This window comes from Nannospalax galili, unplaced genomic scaffold (assembly GCF_000622305.1).
Source record: "Nannospalax galili isolate Female #2095 unplaced genomic scaffold, S.galili_v1.0 scaffold336, whole genome shotgun sequence".
In the NCBI taxonomy this organism is placed as follows: domain Eukaryota; kingdom Metazoa; phylum Chordata; class Mammalia; order Rodentia; family Spalacidae; genus Nannospalax; species Nannospalax galili.
This window is the reverse complement of record NW_008343385.1, coordinates 1,912,014-1,928,693: the sequence shown is the minus strand read 5'-3', so window position 1 is coordinate 1,928,693 and position 16,680 is coordinate 1,912,014. Positions and strand designations below refer to the sequence as shown.

General features: G+C 38.2%; 1 protein-coding gene and 1 pseudogene across 1 annotated transcript in view; both read right to left on the bottom strand.

Moving 5' to 3' along the window:
• The window catches only part of Rtn1 (reticulon 1), a 245,860-nt gene that overhangs the window by 36,250 nt on the left and 192,930 nt on the right, over positions 1–16,680 (bottom strand). The window lies entirely within an intron of this gene.
• LOC103739247 lies at positions 13,326–13,990 on the bottom strand (annotated as a pseudogene).

The following is a 16,680-nucleotide window of genomic DNA, read 5'->3' as shown; positions in this document are numbered from 1 at the left end:
AGATGGGGAGGGAAGAAGCCCCAAGATTTCCCAGGGAGTGGATTGAGTAGCTGGGTTGTACTGGATGCAAAGGATCAGGGAGAGGAAAGGTGAGGCTGTCAGCCCCAGAAAGAGGCTGTCAGGTGTTGCAGGACCAGGGAAGCAGGGAGAGTTGAGGGCGGGGCCAGTCCAGAGGCAGTGCTCCTGGGGCCCAAGGGGGGCACCAAGCTGGCCTGGGTGAAAAGGATCAGGAAGCAGCACCAGTTCCCCAGGTGTCTGGGAACCCAAGACCAGGAATGGCGCAGGGCCCAAAGCAGGAGCAGAGAACACGGGCGGAGATGGAAGGGCGAATGAGGCCGGGGGAGTCAATGCGCAGAGAGCTCCGCGATGGACCCACCCTGAGAGGCCTGAGGATAGGGTAGCAGGCCAGGAGAGTTAGCGGGTGGTGCAGGTCCGGGGAAGCAGAGAGAGGTGAGGGCGGGGCCGGGTCCGGAGGCAGTGCTCCTGGGGCCCAAGGAAGGCACCAAGCTGGTGGGGGTGAACAGGGTCAGGAATCAGCAATGGCTCCCCAGGTGTCTGTGGCCCTAAGACTAGGAATGGCACAGGGCCCAAGCTAGGAGTAGAGAACAGCCAGGGAGATGGAAGGGTGAGCGCGGCTGGTGGAGTCAAGGTGCGGAGGGCTGTACGGTAGACTTATCCCCAGAGAGGCCTGAGGGCGGGAGAGAGGGCCAAGAAAAATATTTTTAACTTATTGGTATAAGGTACTCATAACATCGTCTGTTAATATTTTCAATAATCTGGAGGAGCCACAGCCATGTTTTTTCCATCTTGATATTGTCACATTTTATCTGTCCATATTTTGATCATCTGCTTGGAAGTTTTTCAATATTATAAATTTATTTTAAAGAATGAAATTTTTATTTACTGTTTTTCCTTTGTGTAGTTGCTTCATATCTCATTTTCTTATTATGTGATTTGCGTACTCTTTATTTACTTGTTTCCATGTGCTCTAATTTGCTATTGTTTTGCCAGCCACTTCTGATGAAAGCATATTATTGTTTTCACCTTTTCTTTTTATCTAATATGTTCATTTTAAATCATAAAATTTAAAACTATAAATTTGCCTCCAAGTACTATTTTAGCTGTATCTACAAACTTAAATATATTGAGCGTATTCTACTTTTAGTTCTACCGTTATTTATTTCTTAAAGTTCATTGTGATATTTTTCCTTTGTTCCATTGATAATGTAATATTATAAACAACTGAAGATTTTTAAAATATTATTCTTGATAATATTAGAGTAATTTCTTTGTGATCTGTGGACAAATTCTATACAACTATAACCCACTGAAACTTGTAGCAACTTGCTTTCTAACTCTGAATATGATATTTACACGTGTGTCAAACCGACTTTAAAAAATGCATGCGCTAACATCTAAGTGTTATTAGCAAAAACAGAGTCTTTCTGTAAGAAACAGTATATTTTAAAATGAAATGGAGACTTTTTTTTTTGTCTTTTTGAGACAAGGTCTCCCTGTAGCCCCAGCTGACCTGAACTCACTATGTAGACCAGGCTGGCCTTGAACTCACAGAGATCCGTCTGCCTCTGCCTCCCAAGTGCTGGGACTAAAGGTGTGCACCACCATGCCAAGCCTAATGGACATCTGTTTTAAAGGTTAAAAACTCATTCAATTTTATGTCTTACAGGATTTATACTGAGTTCAATATTGTATAACTGTATTAATTCAACTGTGAACCTAAATATTTTATAGCCACTTTTGAAAGAGATGTATCTTTGCTCTGGAAATTGTTATTGAGTATGTTAATGCTGTAATGAAATGTTTCTAAAAAATAAAAAAAAGAATGTGTATTTTATAGTTTTAAGCTCTAAAAATGTCAGTTAAGTTACATTGACTAATAGAAGTATACAATAATATATATTTCTTGAATTTTTATCAGTCAGACATTAAAAGAAGTGTATTACAAAAAGAAAAAAAGAAAAGAAGAAAGAAAAAGAGAAGTGTATTCCAACTATTCTTGATGTTTTGTCTTCTTTTTAAGTCTATACATTTTTGCTTTATATATCTGCAATATTTTAAACTACATCATTGAGCATTTACAAATTCAGGCTTGTCATGTGTTATGGTTAAATTGACTTTCATCATAATGAAATGCCTCCGTTTATCTTTAGTGATAATCCTTGACCTAAAGCTTAGTTAGGTTGACAGTGATAGGCACACCTATAGTTTTCTTTTGGTTAGTGTTTGCAAGGTAGAACTCTTTCCATCCTTTGTTTTCAAACCTCTTTTTATGTTCTAATAAAAACATATTCTTCAGTCATGCTTTAAATTTAGACTAGTAAGCTTTGTGATCTTTTAATGAGTGTTAAATAAATTTAAACTTAATGAAATCATTGATATAACTAGATTTGTTGCCTTCCTGCTTCCTTCCTATTCATCTGTTTGTGCCCTTTTTCCTTTCTTCCCTTTTCAAAATTTATCAAATATGTCTTTTACTCCTTCCTTTAATGATTTCACAGCTATCCCTTTTGTAAAAGTTTTATTTTATTATTTATATATGTGTGTGCACCTGTGGACGTGTGTGTGTGTGTGTGTGTGTGTGTGTGTGTGTGTGTGTGTGTACCAACAGAGGCCAGAAGAGGGCATTGAATGCCCTGGTGCTGGAGTTACAGGTGGTGGTGAGCCATGCCCCACGTGGGTGCTGGAACGAGAACCCCTGTCCTCTGTGAGAGCAGCAAGTGGTCTTAGCTGCTAAGCTATCTCTCCAGATACATGATAGCTATAGCTTGTTGAACATTTTATTGATTATCCTTGAAGTGGTAAAGTTCATTTCCAGCTTCTGCAGTCTGTTTTGAATCTGTAAGCTTGCATTTTCTTGCATGATACAAACCTCTTATGACACAGGACTCTACAACAGTAAACCACAGATACTTCCTGATCTCCTTTGTGCTAGGGTTGTCATTTTGTTATGAATATAAATGACATAATTTTGTTCTCTTAAAAAAGCCCAACAGAGCCGGGCGTGGTGGCACACGCCTTTGCACTCGGGAGGCAGAGGCAGGCGGATCTCTGTGAGTTCAAGGACAGCCTGGTCTACTTAGTGAGTTCCAGGACAGCTGGGGCCACAGGGAGACCCTGTCTCAAAAAGACCAAAAAAAAAAAAAAATCCCAACAGTCCAACAGTATTTCTTCTCCTACATTACCATTTCTCCATGTGGGCTACTTTTTTCTTTCAGTCTAAAAACTTTTCTTTGCATTTTTTTTTTAAGTTTAGGTCATGGTAATCAATTATCTCAGATTTTGTCTGATATTATCATTTCACTTGCATTTATGAATTGTGCTTTCATTTCCCAAAGAGCTCTAAGTTTTCACAGTTTTCTTCCAGCAATTTAAAGATTTCATTCCACCAACTTCTGGCCTTCATTTTTTTTTAGGGGGGGTCTTAGGGTCCCCCTGTAGCCCCAGCTGTCCTGGAACTCACTGTGTAGACCAGGCTGGCCTTGAACTCACAGAGATCCGCCTGCCTCTGCCTCCCGAGTGCTGGGATTAAAGGTGTGTGCCACCACGCCGGGCTGGCTTTCATACTTTTAATTGAAAAGACAAACAGGTTTTCTTGTTGTTTCTTGAAACTATTTCGTTTTCTCAGTTTGATTTTGATTCTCTTATGATTTCATTGGGTTCTGTAGAGCAAAGATATGTTAATAAATACTTATTAATTTTGAGCAAAAATATTTTACAGATTGGGATGGTTAGTCTTGACTGTCAACTTGTGAGGGTCTAAATTCCTATAGACACAAATCTCTGCACGTCTGAGAGGGATTTTCTAGGTTAGGTTAACTGAAGTGGGGAGCCCCACTCTAAATGTAGGCAGCACCATTCCATGGGTTTGGGTCCAAGACTGAATGAAAAAGAGAAGTAGAGCTGAGCAGCAGTATTTAGTCTCCTTCCTGACAGTAGATGTCACGTGACCAGCTGCCTCATGCTCCTGCTGCCTCATCTTCCCTGCCAGGACCGACAGCATCCTCAAACTGAGCCAAAGCTCACCTTCCTACGGCTGCTTTAGTCAGGCCCTTGCTACAGCAAGAAGACAAGCAACTAACACACACACATTTCCTCATTCCTTCCACTTTCTGCCCTCTCTTCTGTGAATCCAATTACTGAGTTTGGAACTCCTGAAGCTGTTTCAAAAGTTTCTTCTACTCTCTGCTTTATGTTTTCATACTTTTTTTTGTTGTTGTTTGTTTGTTTTGTTTTGTTTGAGACAGGGTCTCCCTGTAGCCCCAGCTGTCTTGGAACTCACTATGTAGACCAGGCTGGCCTTGAACTCACAGAGATCCACCTGCCTCTGCCTCCCGAGTGCTGGGATTAAAAGCCTACACCACCATGCCCAGCTTGTTTTCATACTTTATTCTTTTTATTCACCACTTTGGACATTTTCCATCTCTGAGTTAATTAATAAATTTTATTTGCTGCTCTCAGGAATTTAACTTTTTTATTGATAAGATTTTTCCATCTTTTTATCCATTTTTTTTCATATTAAAATCCTTTGTTATCTCCACTATGTGGATCACCCTCTGCAGAACATGGTCAGGTACCTCAAGATTCCTATGTGTCATATCAAAGCATACAACACACAAAAGGTTCATAAGTTCTTCTCACCAGCAGTGTTCTACCTGGGCCACATCTGATACTCAGCTACTGTCCAAGTTTGACACAAGCTCCTATAGAAGAAAATGATTAGTGATGCCTATTCACCTGGGAGTAGGTCTGTTATTTCCTGAACTGTGCAAGTGTAAGGACCAGAGTTCAGGTCCCCAGAGTCCATGTAAAAGCCAGGCAGATACAGCAGCCACAAGTGATAACAGAGTTTGGGAGGTAGAGAGAGGCTCCCAGGGGCAAGCTGGCTAGAGAGACTAAACAAGTTCTGAGGAAAACACCCAGTGCCAACTTCAGGCCTCCACACACATACACACACAGTCACATAACACATACACTTTTCCTGTTTACTTTCTGTACCTACTGGTAATTAAAGCTCAAATGGCTCTACAAACATTTGGAATGACATTTAAATGGCTTTACAAGCACGGCCTGATAATTTTTCAATACATACTCATTGCTCTGTATTAGTTATCTATAGAAATAAAAGGAAGAACATTCACTATGTAAGGCAAGATCACATTCAAGCCTGATTCAATGAGACAGACAATAAGAATCCTAATAATATGTTATTAGGGAAGTATTTCAGCAATGTGTAAATGAAACAACTTTATCACAGGAATCCAGATGACTTTTGAACATCTATTTGCATAATTTTACATGTTAACAGATTTAAGATAAAAAGCCTAGATGGTCGATTCAGTATGCAGAAAAAAATAAATTTTAACACCCATTAATCATTTAAATATTCTAAGAATACATTAAGATATAACCTCTCAAAAATTTTCTACCCAAATATCAAGAAATTTAACAAAAGTAAACCTAAAGCTAAAAATTTAAAAACATTGTCTTTATAATGAGGATTGGGACAAAATTACTTTATTGGAGATACTAACTAGCATGCAAGAAAAAGAAGTAAGAAGTAAAAAGATTACAGAGAAAGTATTTAAACTCGTCACGGTTTTACTACTACACATAAAACTAATGGGCTAGACATCATTATGAATTTTAAAAATTAAGAACATTGTTACAGACAAGTTTAATGTGCACAAATGGCATTCCCACAGAAGAGCAGCCTTGTAAGATAACTTAAGTTACTTATAATAAACATAACCTGAATTCAGGGGCTGGAGAGATGGCCCAACAGTTAAGAGCACTGACTGCTCTTGCAGAGAACCTGGGTTCTAGTCCCAGCCCCCACATAGCAGCTAACAACCGTCTGTAACTCCAGTTCCAGGGGATCTGACACCTACTTCTGACCTCCGTGGGCATTGCATGACACGGGTGCACTTACATACATGCAGCCAATACACTCATACACATAAAATAAAAATAATAAAATATTTTTAAAAATACATAACCTAAATTGTACAAAAGCTTAAGGAGAACATTATAAAATTTTGAAAAGGACATAGAAATCTTAATTTACAAAAACAATCCCCCCATGCTGGAAGAGCCCATTGCTCTAGAGATAGAGATTCTCTCTGAAATCAATCTGCAAATTAAAAGTTATAATAAAAGTTTCAAGTGTTCTCATAGCATTTGACAAACTAATCTTAAAATAAATATGGAGATGGGAAATGCTGAGAAGAGTAGCACAATTTTGAAAGAAAAAAAAAAAAAGGAAGTTTTGATGGCATGCAGAAGACCAGTACAAAATCAAGCCAGGCCAAATCCCAGAATGGAGGGGGCATGTAGTCACAATGTCCCATCCCTTAGCTGAGGAGCTATTGGCAATTAATGACTTCTGGGGGTCTGAGAGTCAGTTTTCTGAATTTAGGGATGTGGGCTACCCATGCACCAATAAATGGTCCCAAACCTATGTACATACAGACAGCATCAACTAGACTCAATAGGTTTACAAAAAGCAGCCTACAACAGTCATCTGGGAGGGGGAAAGACAGTGTCCTACAGGGATGGGACTCTTGGGCCCAGTGGATGGACCCACACTGAAGGACATTTGGGGACACAAATCAGACTCTACTGGCTGTGATATGCATACATACACATATATATATGAGATCACATTAAATTGGGTGGGTGGCTAGGGGGAGTGCAGAAGGGGAGGGGATTCAAATACCATCAAACTATATTGTAAGAAATTTTCAAAAATTCAATTAGAAAATAAAAAACACCCCTCCCCCTCAAACTCAGAGCATATGAAGTTGGGAGGGGAAAATGGTGGGGGCATAAAGGAAGAACTATAATGGAGAGAATGGGGGTGGATTGGCTCAAAACACACTACATGCACACATGACATTCTCAGACAAAAGAAATAAGAAGGGGAAGAAAGGAAGACAAAGCAGGTTCACGTTTTCATCATGAAGATTTAAATAGATTTTCTAGTAAAATGCCATTTAATGCTTGTACAGCAGTAGATAAATAGAACTATGAAACCAACCAAGGAACCTAGAAATGGAATGTGTGTATATGGATTTGGGCAGGACTACTTCTATTACCTGCACTAGTAAATGAAATAATCTGATGTTTTAAGTAATTTACATATGCTAATTAGATATAGTGACATAAATCAATAGGAAAAGACTATTCAATAAAAAATGCTGGAAAAAGACATATTATTCATAAAAATAAACAAGAAACAGCTTAAAGACTAAGTACAAAAATAAAACTTTTAGATAAAATGTAAGAGTATAAGTTATCAAGGCAGGAGAGATATTCATTTAACAGTGAAACCTTGAGGTAGTCACTACGAATATGCTTAAATAATCAAAGGAAACTATAGTACAGGTCTCAGAAGATAGGATGATAATGACTCAGTGAGTAGGAATACTGAAACGCTTAGAAACCACAAAAGAACCTACTGGAAACTCTAGTAATGGAACCCCAACAGCCAAAGCTGAATTCACCAGATGGGCTCAACAGAAGATTTAACGCAGCAGAACAGCCACTGAGCTTGAAAACCGAGGAGTGAAAGCGGTCTAATGTGATGAACAGAGAAGAGTAAAAATCATGAATAAAAATGGGCAGAGTTACAAAGATTTGTAGTACAACATCAAATATACCAACATATGTGTTACAGGGATTCCAGAAAGAGGATAAAATAAAGGAACAGAAAAACATTTTAAGAAATAATCTTGCAAAAATCCCAATTAAAGACTGATTAAATAACAGACACAAGAACCTCAATAGGGAAGAGGGATGTAGCTCAGTTGGTATAGTGCTTGCCTAGCATGCACAAAGCTCAGTCCCCAGCACCTCACCAACTGGGTATCATGGTGTAAGCATATAAGTTCCAGCATTCAGGGGGGTAGAGAGAGGAGGATCAGAATTTCCAGGTCATTCTCCTGTATATAGAGAGTTTGAGGCCACCTGGGCTATACGAGGCCCTGTCACAAACCGACAGACAAATACCTCAATAAATACCAAGAAAATTTTAATACAAAGTGATCCAAACTTAGATAAACCTTTTATAAAAGTTGATATAAGTATAAGTCAGGTGTAGTGGCCAATGCCTCTAATACTATCATTTGGGAGGCTGAGGCAGGAAGAACAAGAGTTTGAGGCCAACCTGTACTACATAATGAGAACCCTGTCTCAAAAGAAAAGAATAAATTGAAATAAGACAGACATAATCAATATACTTGTAAATAAGCAATAACTCAAACAAGAAATCATAAGCAAATTAGTTATTTGAAGTGATAAAAATAAATCTAAAACAGAAAGTGTATTAAAGCACCACTTAGAACCATCTTTCTACACAATAAATAAGAACTTGATAACGTCATCTTATATCTTCAGAAATTAAAAAAGAAACAAACCCAAAGCAAGCAGACAGAAGAAAGTAATAAAATCTCCAGTGGACATTGATGGAATAGAGAAAACCAACACGGGAAAAAAATCAATGAAACCAAAAGTTGGATCTTTGGGATGATCAATAATATTGACAAATCTTTAGTTAGAATGACCAAGAGAAAACACAGAAAGATCGAAATTATTAAAACCACAAATAAAAGATGGAGAATTGCTTCTGATCTTATAGAACTAAAAGGGAACACCTCCATGTGAACACATTACACACCCAGATGAAATGGACACAATTTTAGAAAGATGTTAAGCTATAAAGTTGACCGTAGAAAATATGAATTGATTGAAGCTAAAAGATGGCATTAATAATTTAAAAGCCTCTCACTAAGAATATTCCAGATCTAGATGGCTTCACTAGTGAATCCTGTTAAAGAAAAATTAATACCAGTGCTTCACTAACTCTTCCAGAAGGGAGGATGGGGAGAATTTCTCACATCCTTTATGTCAGGAGAATTTTCCACCTCATCTATGTCAGTATTGTCCTGAGGAAAAAAATCAGACAAAGGCATTCCAAACAACAACAACAAAATTCAAACCGGTTTCCCTTGTGATTACAGCTGCAAAATACTTCAGCAAAACACCAAAATACTACCTAAGTGAGTCCAGCAACATATACAAAGTATAAATTATGACTCACATTTATCCCATAGTAAAACAATCAATGAAATACACGACAGCACTAAAGCAAAGAACAAACACATAGGTATCTCAATTCTGCCCAAATTGAAAACCCCAGAACTCTTCTATGGTTATTAAAAATTATTTAAAAATAAACTAGGAATAGAAGGACACTTTTTTTTTTAATCTGACAAAAAGGTATCTCTAAAATATTCACAAGTGACATGGTAAATAAAGGTGAAAGATAAGAAGTTTCTCCCGTAAGCTTGGGAACAAGACAGAGATGATCTGTTCTTATAACTTCTGTTCAGAACTGTACCTGAAGTCTGAATTAGGGCTTTAAAATAAGAAAAAGTATTAAAAGTCATTCACATTGGAAATGAAAAAGTAAAATTATCTGACAACAAAATAATCACGCATATAGAAAATACAAAGACATCCTCACAAAATAATTTAGAGGTAATATGTCCAGCGGTTTTCAGCAATATGAGCAATATACAAACTCAATTACCTTTCTATATGCTAGCAATGAACAATCTACAATTAAGAGAACTGTAATCACACAAAAAGAATAAAATGCTTAGGGAAAACTTTAACAAAATATGCAAAATTTGTATCTTGAGACCCTAAGAGAAATTAAAGAAAATCTAATAAAATGGAAAGGTTTTATTTTTTTTATTTTTGGTTCTTGGGTTGCAATATCAATATCCTTAGGATAGCAATATTCCCCAAGTTAATCTAAAGAGTCAAAACAATCTCTGTTAAAATTACATTCAGTTTTTGTTTGTGTTTTCAGAAAATGACAACATGATCTTCAAATCAACACAGGGATGCAAGGAAAACTGAAAAGATCAAACAATCTTGGGAAAGAATGAAGTTGTAGATCTCACAGTTGTTGGTTTCAAAATTCACTACAAAGTCACAATGTCAAGGCAGAGTGGTAGAGGCTGGATGTGTGGATCTGTGGAAGAGAACTGAGAGCTCAGAGTTAAACTTTAAACTCTTCCATATATTGTTTCTTGATTTTTGACGGTGTATGCAAAACATTCAGTGGAGGAAAGAATACCACTTTTATAACAATAATGCTCAGGCAGATGGATACTCCAAAGAACCAAGTTGGAACTCCTACATTACACATATGCAAACATTAACTCAGATCAAAATGCAAATGCATGAGATAAAGCTCTTACAAGAAGATACAGGGAGAAACCTTTAGGACCTTGGAACAGGCTAAGATTTTTTAAGTAGAACAGAGCAAAAGCACAAGGAAGAAAAAAGAAATACAGATAAATTGGACTTTATCAAAATTAAATTGCTTTGTCCATCAAAAGACATTGTCAAGAAACTGAAAAGACAGCCCCTTTACAGGAAGAAACATAGGTCAGGTATATGATAAGGGTCCCACACTGAGAATATACAAATAACTCTTATAAGTCATCAATTAAGACAATTCAGCTACAAATGGACAACAGATTTGAAATGACACTTCTCCAAGGAAGATGACTAATCATCACAAGAAAAGATGCTGTCATCAGATAACTGCAGGTCGAACTATGAGCCAGCACTTCACACTCACCTCAATGTGTACCATTGAAGAGATGGAAAGTAACAAGTGTTGGCAAGGAAGTGGAGCAATTTGGAACCCTTGCACCGACTGGAGGGAATGTAAAGTTGGACAGCCACTTTAGAGCACAGTTTGGCAGTTCCTCAAACAGTTCAGTTATAATACGACTTAGCAGTCTCACTTGTAGGTTTATATCCAAGGGCACCAAAAACATACGTATATTTGAAACTCATAAATTAATATTCAAAACTGCATTATTCATAGCAAAGCTATGAGCAACTAAGAGATCCATCCATCAATGACTGGACAAATCACAGTACAGACTATGGAATATTTTTCATCCATAACAAGGAATGAAGAGATGTTAGTCCTACAACATGGATGAACTTTGAAAACATAAGAGAAAGAGCCAGATGTAAAGGCTGCCACTTAAATGGAATTCCCAGGTGAGGCAGGCAGCATAGAAAGTGGACCAGGGTCAGGGGGGAGGGAATGAAGTATGGCTACTAATGGACATAGTTTCTTTTTAGGAGAATGAAAATGTTTTGAAAATAGATGGTTACATAACCTTATGAAATATTAAATACCAGTCATTTGCATGCATTAAAAAGTATGTTTTATGGTCTATGAATTATTTCTCAAAAGATTTAGAAATATAGAGGAAAACTTAGAGGTTCCCCCAGGAGACTTTGATGCTGTATCTCCAACAGCATGAGCTGCAATCCAGCTTTGTTTGCCACCTTGGCCAGGCACACTTGTGAAGGGCAGCCTAGCAACATCACTGAGAAGCCTGGATTGCTGCTTAGCTCAGCCCCAGGCCAGCCTTGTTCTCCATCTCAGCCCCTGACAACAGCTTCTGGCACAGATCTGAATTCTTCTTCTGAACCCCTCAGCAACCTGGTTTACAGCTAGCCCTTTCCTGAGCCTCCTTCCACATTCACCTCCCAGAAATTCCCCTGCTGGGCTTCCCAAGCTTGTAACTGGGGTTGGTTGTTAAGGACTGCATGTGATTTCTACTGCGTGTAGTAGGCATGATTGTATTTGTGTTTTAAAATTACTAGGCATTTTGCTCCTCACACATTTGCATACCAATACCTCCCTGCCTTCTGCCCAGGGGTAGGTATAAACTGTTTTCCTGTCTAGTTATCTGCTAGTCACTGGCTGATTGAAAAGAATGAGCACAATCCTTACTTTTTCTTTCAAGCACACATAAAACATTTCATGCCTATAGCAAGGAACAGAACCATCCAAAGGAAGCTAACATAAGTTATGTTGACTAGAACTTGAAAAATAATAACTTGATAAAGAAACCAAATCAATAACATAAACTATTAAAGCCTTAACATGTATATGTTAATCATGTTTTTAAATTTTATTTATCTAATATTTTGATATCTAATTTTAGCATAAGCCTTCTTTTTTTTTCTTAGTTCACAAATTTGTTATGAAAAACACCACAGTGTTCTTGTGCAGTAATATCTTACAGGAGAGGAAACAGTTCTGTTCAAAACAACTCACCAGGTTGTCTGATCAACAAGAGGCTGAGATTTGAGAAAGGGATAAGCTTAGAGCAGACACAAGTCATACAATTCAATGAAAAGGTATCCCTGAAAAACAGAACACATAGAGGGAAGCCTTGGTACTTACTTTTAAAATGTCTGTTAAACTCTAATGAGTGCTTCCTGCTGTTCTTATCTACAGTGATGCTGAGTAAAGCTACAGTTAAGTGGAGTTAAACTGCACTCAGGAGGTGTCAGTGTTTACATCTTATTACCTGCGGTCTCTCAGAGAAAGCAAAAGCAACCACAAATTGCGTTATGCAGAAACTGGTTTCTTGATCACCAATATTGCTTTAGCATGCATCGAACTGGTTCACTGTAAAGTCGTCATGGCTGTTGATGACAAGAGGCTTTGTGTTTATTAAAATATTTTATTATTTTTATTTTATTTTATGTGTATGAATGTATTGCCTGCAGGCAATAGAAAATGTGAATTGCAGAAGAGCCACAAGCCTCATTAGGGAAAGCCATAAATCCCTTAAAGTGTCTAACTGACCCTAAATCAGCAGCTTGGCCTTGCTCAAGCTGGGTCTTGTGCAAGCCTTATCAACTGGTCACTCCCTGGACTGAGAGAGACTGTTTGTGGAGCCCACCTGTCTCCTTTAGTGCTATAGATAACTCACCTGCCTATCTGAGTAAAGAGACCCTCAAGGACACCAGACCCTGGTGCGGAGTAAACTCTTGCAGCTGTGTGCAGCAGAGTTCCTACATGAGACCAGATTGCTCCCCATTCAGAGCACAGATAATCATTCCTTGCCTGTTGCAGGTCTGGCTCTGGTTCCTATTTCTAAACTTTAAACTCCTTCCTTTTCTGCTCTCCTAAATCTAACAGCAGGTATGTAAGTGCACCCATGCCATGCAATGCCCACAGAGGTCAGAAGATAGTGTTAGAACCCCTGGAACTGGAGTCATGGACAGTTATTTGCTGCCATGTGGGTGCTGGGAACCAAACCCAAGTCCTCTGCCAAGAGCAGCCAGTGCTCTTATATGGCACATCTTTTGTTCTGGTTTTTGAACGTTTACTATTTTCTGACACTTTGGAGTTACTGTTGCTCTTCCCATTCCCATTAGGTCAATATGGTTCATGGCAATACTGTATAAGTTTAAAATCTCATTACAGGAAGTAGTCTGGGGTGAAATGAGGGACATGTGGCTTGTCTTCTCAAGGTATTTTGGAGATAGCAATCCTTGGGAGCACTGAAAACTGTTACTACAGTCTGGTCATGGCACCAGTTATATCCTTCCATCACCAGCTGATGGGCTCTGGACACAACGTGAGGCCATTAGCATGATTAAAGGTCTCAGGAATATCTTGGTCAAAGGTATGAGCAGCTCAGGAGATATACCCTGATCTCTATGATCATCTGACCAAGTAATTCACACACTGGACCCTCATGAGGGACTTCTTATAGGTGATCAAGTGCTCTGATGTGATCCAGTGCATCTGTGGATGGTGAAAGACTACCACGTAAACAGAAGTCCTCCCCATCCACCAAGGCAGTGTAAGGAGATAGAAAAATCTGTAAAATGTTTCCAAACATTGGCATTTCCGTAGTTTTAAATACTCACTGTAGAAACCATAAACTTGTATGATCTGTCTCTCTCATGATTCCCTCGAAGAATGGCGTTAATGCTTCCAGTAGTGAACCTTAAGAGCTATAGGCAGTGTAACTGTTTCACCTGAATAATATCCTCTGTCCACATAATCTCCCATAAACAAGTAATCCGTCTGGTGATTTGCCACCAATCTAAACAGTTCCATGAGACCATGAAAGGAAGAATGATACAATTAGACATAAAATAAACAAAAACAATAAAATTAATCATTATCTGTTATGATTCTACTAATAGTGTTAAGAATTATATTTTCCATTTGTAGTGTTTACTGACTAGAGTTTTTCTTTCAGTAATCGCAGATTCACATGGAGTAACAAGAGTGATCCTGTGTGCACTGTACCTGGTTTTCCCTAATTGGAGCATTTTACAAAACTATAGAATCCAATTGTAGCCAAGATATGGACATTATTTACATAAGATGAACCGAACTTATGCAGGCTTCCTCAGTATTATTTATATTTACTTTGCATTTACTTTTATGTGATTTTTTTCATCACCTGTGTAGGTTCCTTGTCTCTAACCACAGTCAATACTGAACAACTTCAGTATGACAAAGACCTCACCAGCTGCTCTTTGAGAACCACACCCTCCTCCCTCCCACCAACACTCTTGTCAGACTTTACTTTGCTTAGTCTATTGAGTGGATGGATTATAGGTTGTTTTTCATCACTCACCCACTGACAAGCAGCTGTTGACTATAACAAATAAAATTGTTGTGCACGTCTGTGTACAAGTTATTTATTAAGTGCAAGTTTGTTTCTTATGAAATGCTAAAAGAATACAATTGCTAGGTAACCTAATTGCAGATTTAGTTTTGTGGAAATATGAACTCTTTTAACAGAATGGCTGTACAATTTCCCCTTCCCATCAGTACCATCAGTCGTGCTCACATTTGGTGTCTCCATACTAACTGTTTCTAGCTATTCTATTAGTAGAGTGGTTTTAATTTACATTCCTCTGACAGCTAATGATGCCATTTCATGAACTTATTTAAAATCAATATCTCCTCTTTGGTGAAATGGCTTATGTCTTTTTCCCATCTTCTAATTGATGAATTTTATTTTACTATTCAGTTTTGAGAACTCTTTTGAGAATACTAATGTTTTACCAGATAAATGATTTATAAACATTTTTCCAGTCTATAGCTTGTTATACATGGACTTTCACAAATAAAGCATTTTAAAAATAATTGTTGCAGGTATATAAGGCTCTTTCAATATTAAAAAACATATACCACTATAATCTATTGACTTGGGCTCAGCAGGATGTCTCAGGAGTAAAGGTGTTTGCTGCCAAGCTTGATGATCTGAGTTTGATTCCCAAGACTCACAAGATAGAAGGAAAGAGCAACTCCCACGAATTGTCCTCCAACTTCCACACGTGCACTGTGACATGCATGTGCCCCTGTATCTCTCTCTCTCTCTCTCTCTCTCTCAATGTAAAACACAACTAAAAAAAGAATGTGACAAACTAATACTCATTCATGATAAATCTCTTAGAATGCTGGTGATAGAAGGTATCTTGCTCAACATGATAAGAAATATTTGCAAAGTTCCACAGCTGACATAATAGTCAGAGTGCTTTTCTGAATGCTTGCCTCTCAGTTAAGGAAAAAGCTGGAGTACATGTTCTCACCACTCTTCAAAAGGGCATTGGAAGTTCTAGCTTAGTCATGGTTTACAACTCTTTTTTGTAGTATGAATAGGTGTATTTATTTAGAATAAAATTAAAAATAATATAAGAAGGTTAAATGCTAAAAATGCATGGAAAGAAGAGCTTTGAAATACAGTTGACCTATTGCAAACAGATGATGCCACAGGCACTGTAATACCTCTTCTCTCCAGCTCCATGGAACCTGTAAGAAATACATATATTTTGATGCTCATCCCTAGACAATGTAATTTCTTATCTGTGCTAAATATGCATCCTTATATTTACAGATAAGTATGCCAGTCAGCACCCATCAAAGAAGCTTCATTTGCAACAGGCAGAGACTATTACAGAGCTCTACATCTGGTCATACATAGAGATTAAGTGCCTGTGAAATGCCCAACCCTAAGATGTGTAGACACATCGACAATGGGACCTCTACACCTAAGGCTCACAGAACATAGTGGAACAAGGGGTAGAGAAAATACTAACACATCTCTCAACTCTCATCAACGAAGCTCCCTCATGCAACAGAGGGCAATGAACACAAAAGGCCACAAATGGCCAGCCAGACATATAAGAGTGTGCAGAGTGTGGGTCCTTGGACAGGTCTCCTACATTAAACTTCATCCACCCAGGGCTCAGGGATCACTGCAGAAGAGGAGGGAGAAAGACTGTAACAGCCAGGGGAGGAGGTGCATGACCATATGGAAACAGGGTCTTACAGGCTCCTGGGACCTTGCTCATATAGTGACAGTATGCACAAGATCCACGCAAGCTCAAGCAGACAAAAACCCAGCATAGACCTGCGGAAATGGGCAGCAGGCTCCAACCTTAATTGAAGAACTATTGGCAACTGATTATTGCTGGGTGAGGGAGAGTTGATCTTCTCTAAGGCAGGGACTCTAAATAGGCTGACTAGACCCTAGTGGATGAACATGCACCGAGGGACATCTGGAGTCACTAACCTGACTGATAGGCCTTAATATAAATGACATAATGAATGAGGAGGAAGACACTGTATATGAAATATACAAAAATTCAATAAAAATATACAAAAAAGAAATACATATGTTGTGATGCCTCCAGCTATGTTCTTTATTATGTCAACAAATGCACATGTGGGTATACTATAACATTTAGAAAGTAGACTAAGAAAGGGAAAAATTTAAAGGTATACTAATGACTATA